The sequence below is a fragment of the Eurosta solidaginis genome, chromosome 1 (assembly GCF_040869045.1).
Source record: "Eurosta solidaginis isolate ZX-2024a chromosome 1, ASM4086904v1, whole genome shotgun sequence".
NCBI classification, from domain to species: domain Eukaryota; kingdom Metazoa; phylum Arthropoda; class Insecta; order Diptera; family Tephritidae; genus Eurosta; species Eurosta solidaginis.
Window position 1 is genome coordinate 106,727,343 of NC_090319.1, and position 7,973 is coordinate 106,735,315.

Here is a 7,973-nt window from a genome sequence, read left to right on the forward strand (position 1 = left end):
GCCTAAAAAATCTATATAAATTTTTTGAAAAGGTCTTTCAGTGATAACTTCTGATCCTATACCCGGTTACAAAATGGCATTACTTGGCTTATTTTCCTTGCACACTTGGCAATCACGAACGAAGTTTCGGACTTGTACAACCATATTAGGCCAATAATACATCCGCCGTAACCGATGCAATGTTTTCGTCATTCCCCCATGTGCAGCTGTCTCAGAACAATGCGCATTTTCAATTAACGTTGATGTCAATGCCGCCGGTACCCATAATTTCCATTCAGACTCTTCTAACTCGACATCCCTTGCCAACATTTTCTTATATACAAAACCATCCTCTACCTTTAAATCCGGCAATCGTTCCCCATTTGACTCGATTGTACCTATCAACCCTACGTATTCCTCAGATTCGAACTCTAGAGTATCTATGCCCGGTATTAAAGATTGTGTTATGTCGTCGATACAACGAGATAACGTATCGGCAACTATATTTTCGGACCCTTTTCGATGTTCGATTTGGAAATTGAATGCTTGAAGATGCAGTGACCATCTCGCTAGTCTCCCGCTTAAATCTTTAAGTGACATAAGCCATTTTAGACTTGCATGATCAGTCACTACGGTAAATGGCATAAGTTCAATATATGGACGGAATCTTTGCACTGCCATCACAGCCGCGAGACATTCCTTTTCGGTTGTGGTATATTTGCGTTGACAATCATTCAGTTTCTGAGAGAAGTACGCGATAGGGTTTTCCGCATTATCATCCGTCCTTTGATATAGCACCGCGCCAACACCATAGTCAGAGGCGTCACATTGGACCCAAAAACGCTTCGAAAAATCCGGGTGTTTTAATACAGGTGCGCTGGTAAGCGCTTTTTTTAAATTATTAAAGGCTTCAATAGCTTGAGGTGTCATTTCAAACTTGCTTGATTTTTTTAAGGTCTCTGTAAGTGGTGCAGCCACCGTTGCAAAATCCTTTATGAATCGCCGGTACCACCCAGCTGTTCCCAGAAAACTCCTTACTTGTTTCATTGTTTTTGGTAAGGGGATATTTAGAATAGCCTTCACCTTTTCGGGATCCGTCTTTAACATCCCACCGCCTACAATATAACCCAAATATGGTAATTCCTTGAAGCAAAACATTGATTTTTTTAACCCGATCGTTAACCCTGCTTCTTTTAAACACATAGCCACCTCTTCCAATATTTTCAGATGCGTATCGAAATCTGGAGCAATGATGAGCAAATCATCAAGATATATAAAAACGTTTGACTTTAACCTCTGCGGTATGACGCGGTCCATTAGTCGACACAACCGTTGTGCCGCATTGCATAAGCCGAATGGCACGACTGCAAATTGATACAAGGGACGCCCCGGGACGGTGAAAGCCGTGTACGGTTTGCTGCTTTCTTCCAGCTCTATTTGCCAGAACGCGAATTTTAGATCCACGCTACTTATATAATGCGTATCATCGATGCGACTGATTATGCCTTCCATATTTTGTAAGGGATATGCATCCTTGATGGTCAGAGCATTCAATTTCCGCGCGTCTAAGCAAAATCTGTTTTTACCGGGTTTTCTAACTACCGTGGTTCTATTACTCCAGGGGCTTTCGCTTTCTTCGATAACTCCTAATTCTAACATTTTGTCTATTTCAGAATACACTACGGCTTGCGTTGCCGGAGACAAGGGATAATGCCTATCTTTTACTGGCACGGCATCATCTACTAACTTAATGGAGTGTTTCTCCAGTGGAGTACGACCTAAACCGTCTTGTTCAAATGTTTTAAAGCTATTTTTGACCTGCTCTAATCTTTGCTGTTGCTCTGGCGTCAGATCGTGCAACAGGCGACGCTCGTGCCTATCTTCTTCTTTCACCATCTGCTGTTCTAGCTTAGATAGGTCAATTTCCCCACAACCTACAACGCTTGGAGCCAGCTCAAATGCGCGCCAAAAATCTATTCCTAGATATAGGTTTTGCTCCAGGTATGGACATAGATAAAAAGTTATAACGTTAACTAATTTTTTGTATTTCACAGGTATTTTGATTTTTCCTAACACCGTATGCGCTCCACCTCCGGCAGTAGTAACGGATGAAATAAATCGTTCTATTGGTAACCCTAATTCCTGTACTAACTCACGACCGCCTCGCCCCAAAATACTAACCGATGCCCCCGTGTCTAATAGTCCGCGTGTCTGAATCCCATTCAACTCTATATCCGCGAATACCCGCGGGTCACTTCTATCTGCCCTTTTTACTGCTGCCACAACTTCTCGACGAAGCAGCTTTCGTCGTCGAAAACGCTCCCTTGCCTTTTGTATCCTAACTGATACCATACGACGACCTAGCAGCACACTGTCGGCAAAAATTCGTTCTCTGGCTTCGCGGTATCTCATCATGCGTTCTTCAAAAGAAAGGGTAACTGGTCGGTGTAGAATAGTTTTTTTGTTAGCCTTTGATTGTGATTGGCTTCCAAAAATGATTTTTGGTTTTAATCCGGGCTGTTCGACATCTTATATCCAGATCTAAAGTTGTGCTGGTTGATGCATCTGCTCTTGCGGGAACTGAGTGGAGCGCGACACCCCCGCTGTCATCGCGTTCCGATTGGCGTTTCCCGTCGGGTTACATACGGGACACTTGGGCGTGATGACCTCCGGCTTTCCACATTTAAAGCAGAAAATGCGCCTATGCAATGACATGCAGTCGGTGAAAAGATGGCCCTCGAGTCCGCAATTCCAGCATGTGTTTTTCCGGCTTGTCTGATCGCGCGATGGTGGATGCTTCGTTACGCGTTGATAGCGGACCTCTTCCACAGAGACTTGACCCTCATCTCTGGGAGATTTCTGCTCATGTGTCGGTGTGGGCGTGATCTCATGCACCTGATAAGCACGAGGCGCGAATCCACTTTGCTGCACACGGTCTCGTCGAGGGAAACATCTTTCCACCTCCTTACATTCCATCCTAAGCTGCTCGACAGAGTATACCGCGATGGGATAAACCAATTTTGCCAACGATTCCCGCAAGTTTCCTTTCACTAGTCGAACCATTTCATATTCGGGTATGGGGTTCCTTAAACGAGATCGTAGTATGCCAATAGCATGGAAGTATTCATCAATGCTTTCCCCGGGTTTCTGCTTACGTTCATTTATCTCCCTCATCAGTTCGAAATCTGTCAACTGGGAGGCGAACTGCCTTTGTAGTGCAAACTGCAAGGTTGGCCAGTCTACATTTCGGTTCGTGCGAATGTACAACCAGTACCACTCGCGTGCTTCGCCACCCAGAAGACGATGAAAATCCCTTAAAATATCTCCCCATGAACAACCGTACTTCTCCTTTAAATATTCCAATCTAAACAAAAAATCTTCAATGGTCATGGAATCTCGGAATCCTTGGAAACTAATTCCCCACTTTTCTATATTAAGTTCAGGTCTCATACCCGAATTTCTACCTTGATTTTCAATTGGGACGCTTTCCGAGTACGAATTGTGCCCCGCTGGTTGTGCTGTTTGGATGTGGCGCTGATGTACTTGCGCCGTGAACGCCGGCACGTTACCCGCTGAAGGCCTCATAGGGTTACGGTTGTTTCTGTTGACATCTCTTATTACATTGCTATTGCCGTTGCGATTAACATTTTCACTGACAAATTCATTTTGGGGAATCGACCGCCCCGACTCCATGGATTCACTGCTGATATCGTGCCTCCTTCGCTTGTATGGAGTACGCGCTCTATTTCCTCTACCACCCGCTCCCATCTCGCCGTTTGAGCTTCGCAGACCATTCATTATTTCCTGCAAATTTGTTCTCATTTCACATAAAACCGCCTCTTTCGCTTCACCCATCATTTCCTTGATCATAGGTGCTATTTCGTCTCGCATCTGATGGGTTCTAGGTCGCTGGGCTGTGGCCTGATTGGAAAAATTGTGGAACGGTGGAGGGCGCGGGAAAGATAACGAGGGTGGCCGTAAGAGCACGGACTGCGTTACCTGTGCACCTGTGTCCTGCTTGGGCAACGTCCCTGTTTTACTGCCTGCCGTAGGTGTCGCACTACTGGCACCTTCTTTCTCAATGTTTTCCCCCGTTTTGTCCCCACTACTCTTTGTCCCTCCAAAACGCTCCGATAAATCAATGAACGAAGCATCCTGTTCGACCGATGCGTTCCCGTTTGGATCATTAGATGCCATGGCTGCAATCTTCTTTTTGGCTCTGGTGTTCAATGCAGGTGGTGTACTATTCATAAAAAAATTAGTTTCCGTGTATCACACAAAAAAATTAATCAAAAACGCAATGTCTTTCGGCCCCCTTGTATTTTACTCAAAGACTCGTATACCACCTAAAATACCTAGTATGTATGCATATATGTTAAGCGCCAAATTATTTTCAAATAAAAAAAATTTCAAATTAAAAAAATTTCCCTTATTGTAATTTCCAATTTTTTTTTACAAATCTTCAAATATGCTTGTGTAAAACAAATCCTTATTGTAACTTCAAACTCTACCAATGTGCTAATTTGCGGGAGTGCAGATGGCATGACTCCCGAAGAGGTTTTTCCAAACAGAGGGTTTGGAGCATAGTTTATCGTTCCTGTATGAGTTCGTGTGCGGACTGACTATTTAATAATAAAAAAAATATAAATGCGTATATCCAGAAAAAAGTTATGCTTCACAACCTTTGTATCCAAACGAATGTTGCGGCCACTAACTACTCTATGTAAATATGTATGTATGTATGTATGCGTGGAACATCAAAATTTAAACTTTCAATTTCGGTCTCCATACATAGAAACTAAACTGATTTATATTGTTAATCCAAAAAAGAAAACTGTAAAAAAAGTTATACCAAAAAAAAGAAATTTGAACATTATCTTTGCATTGTACTGTGGCGGTGCAGATAGATCACCCTAATGTTCGGTAACTATGTCACCGTTTGGCTATTGTTTGGGGATTGATGTCCTACCACCTAACGCCTTAGTGCAATTAAACTACAAAAAAAAACTTTATAAGTAAGCCAACTAAGCCGCACGGCTGACAGCGGTCATCAAACCCTTTTTCGATGAACGATATAAATCAAAAAGGTTTAAATAAATTTGTAAAATAAAACGAAAAAGATGAAAATGTTTCATTGTTTTTTTTTTTGAAACAAGCTGTATGGGCGCCAATTTAAACCTTTTTATTTTTTTTTGTTTTTGTTTGTTGCGCTGATGTTACTTTATAATTTTATGTACAATATACCTGCATATAACTATACGAATATATGTACATTTCTTGTATTTTAGATTTATGCGCCATATAAATATGTCACGTACACGTATTGTTTGGCTCCTTGGGGTACCCGGACTAGCTCAGTATAAGAGGGGCAGTGGTCCTCAACCCTAACACCAAGGAGTCGTACGGACGCATATTTATTCCCTTCATCATCCATCCTATCAGCCTCACACACATCTCACCTCAGGAAGCCCGCCCTACCTTGGACCGCTCGTTTCATGCACCCTAACTTTAGCGGTCTCCCTCTAGCCATGCTCCGTCCCCTCCACTTACCTCTTCACCACGCCATCTTCACCTCCCGCCCAAAAAGTGCTTAACTCCGCATTTCAACTCTTAACACCAAACTCAAAATATATTGAAATCATAAAAAGAATTACAATGAATCATAATAAAAAAACTAGTCTTATTATTTAGGCTAAACAAAAAATGTTTCACTATGATGAAACGTCCTGCCGATCATTCAATGCAATAAGAAAACGAGAACAAAAAAAATTTAATTTTAAAATTTTACTCGGTTAAGGGTAATGGATCCTACCTAATCGAGCTCTCTTAGTTGGTTTTACCCCTACCTACGTATGTAGATATGTATGAGATTTTAAGAATTTCTCAAAAAAAGTGTTCGATATTAATGTTACTTATGGGCAGAATCGCTTACCATATATAGGACAACGATACAATACACCTAACCTGATCACAATAACTTTCTTAACAATTAATTTCAGCTTAACAAAAAACAAGAAATTGGGTCACTCTAATGTGACTGCTTTGCTCGCTTGCAAACACGCAGATAGCTACACTTTAATTGGCAAGTCCAACAACCCGCACACTATAAAACAAACATAAAAAGCTTTTGGTTCGTTACCATACCCTCAATAGGGTGTGTACAAAATGTACAAAAAAAAATCTTAATTGTACCAAAAATATGTATATCATGAAAATTTAGAAAAATTTAATAATTTCTTTTTTTGATATATGCGTGTGTGCATGCGTGTACGCAACAAAAAAAAAACGTAAAAACACAAAAAAAAATTAAAACTACAAAATTTATATATGCATATAAGGAGTAAATATATGTAAAATCCGAAACCACTTCTTGGGTGATTTTGTGCTGCTTCTTACTGGCCTTTGTGCCTTGTATTGGAGTCTTACGGGAAACTGGATATGCACGAAATTATTAGTTTTCGATTTTGGTGATTGGCTACTACAGCAAAATGGTATATGTAGAAAAATTCAAATTTTGATCTCTGTGTCGAGTGTACACCACATAACAAAATAGGTGCTCCGAGAGATTGTTAAAACCAAAGATCGCTTTGGTTTTCTGGCATAATCACGAAGCACACCATTAACGGTATTCTCCTACCTTAGCGCATTAAACAAAAATGTGTATGTAACCACGCATATGTATATAAACGGGACGTCTTCCCCAGTTTCCCTATTTTGTTGTTGTTCTCATCGGGTGCATCAAAATTAGATAACTGGACATACGTATATACATAAAAACGATAATTTGGAACTAAAGACTTACGGCGAGTTGTGCCTAATCCCTCCACGCCAAAATTTCCGGGCACACTATAACACAATAAGATTTTATCACAAAACCGATTACTTCAAAAAAATATTTATTTTGGGACTTACACGTCGCCGCACTGTTCGTTTTACGCCACCACAATTCTCACTCCAGTCACTTTTCCTAAATCGCCACTAATCCTCTTTCCTATGACACACAGGATTTAGTTAAAATTTCAGGATTTCGTAAATTACAGTAACTAACTTCCTACGTGCGTATATATGTACGTACCGATATGTGCGCATATCAAAATTTTAACCCAATTATTCCCAACGTCCTATCTACAGTATCCCTGTTTATTTAATTTAACTAATCCACCAGAGCTTTTAATTTAGCTAATAAATAAATTACTAATAATTACAATAAATTTTCAGGAGATTAAAGATTCAAATAAGAAAAAATCTATCACACGCAGGACGATTTGAATCTACAGGCTACAGGCATACAACTTTTCTTGGATAAAAATTATTTTAACTTTTTACGCAAAAATTTCGCTTAAAACCGCGACAAAACTATAAACAAAATTTATGCACAAAAAAATTTACCAATTACCCCCATCCAAGCAAAAGAAATTATTATAAAATTACTATTAGCCCTACATTCACCTATATGTACTCATATATGTATCCACATATATACGCACATACTCCTACTTCTCCAAGCTACCTAACTCGGCTCCCTTTAACCGCTGCCCTGGAACTCCGATCCTTGTCTCCTTGCCGGAACCTCCTTGTTCTCCGGAACCACAAAAATTTATTTTTTTAAATTAGTTATTTAAAAACAACGCACAACACAAGTTTCACAATAAAAAAAAACTTTATAGCACAGTGGCGCGGAGGCAGTCGTATGCCAGAACTTTAACACTTCAAACTGTCTTAGTTTTAACCTGTGTCACCCCCTTTTATATCTTCTTTCTTCGCCCTACTCGCCTAACGTTAATCACTCTATTCCTTATCCGCTAATCGTTGGCGATTCCAGTGCAGCAATTTTTTTGTTGCTGCAATCTGTCTCTATACCATTCTTTATGCTATGTCCGGCAACTCTATCAAAAGCTCTATCTTTCGTTAAGTTCTGTTTGTTTTGTTGTCCGCCATCATTTTGACATTTGAGCACACAATCAAAACAAACCAAGTAAAAAAAAACACAATAC